Source organism: Vigna radiata, unplaced genomic scaffold, assembly GCF_000741045.1.
Source record: "Vigna radiata var. radiata cultivar VC1973A unplaced genomic scaffold, Vradiata_ver6 scaffold_227, whole genome shotgun sequence".
NCBI lineage: Eukaryota > Viridiplantae > Streptophyta > Magnoliopsida > Fabales > Fabaceae > Vigna > Vigna radiata.
In genome coordinates, this window is record NW_014543239.1 from 555,995 (window position 1) to 556,638 (window position 644).

Below are 644 nucleotides of genomic sequence, written 5' to 3' on the forward strand. Positions count from 1 at the left end.
ATAATTCATGATCCTGCAGTGAGCTAAGTGTCTTCTTTCTTCATTCCATACTGTCATCACACTTCTACAATGTCTTGAATCTGTTTTCATCTTGTTCCAGTCATTTGTTGTTGATTTAGGTTATATTTTGAGTTTTCTTTGGTGCCAGCTCTATTTTCTTGAGTCTTTATCATTTTCATTCGGTTTTCCTTACTGATTTTGAGTCATTTTCATGATTTAAGCATCATTCCAGTTTTGTTTGAAGTCATGTCAGTTTGATTGTTGTTATTGTCTTTGCATCTGGTTTTTCAACCAAGTTTTACCAAAGTCAAAGAGTTGGATGTGGCTACACCGATTAAGAGCAGTGAATTGATATGAGATGAGGTCAGGTGTTTAAATTTTGGCCAACCAAAACCAGGTCTGTTTCAGTTTTTTTCGTGAATTCTGAAAAAAAAAATTGGTTGCAGCAGCGTTACTGTTCATTTGGTAAACATAGTTTACTGTTTTATGGAGCTGCAGTTGGAGTCACTGTTTGATTCAATTAGAACATGAAGGTGTCTTGATTTTCAGTATTTTTTTTTTCAATACAAGGTGCAGTAAACCGATCTGCACATCATCATTGTTAAAATTCTGCATAATTGAGTAAGAGTGGTATTAGATCATTG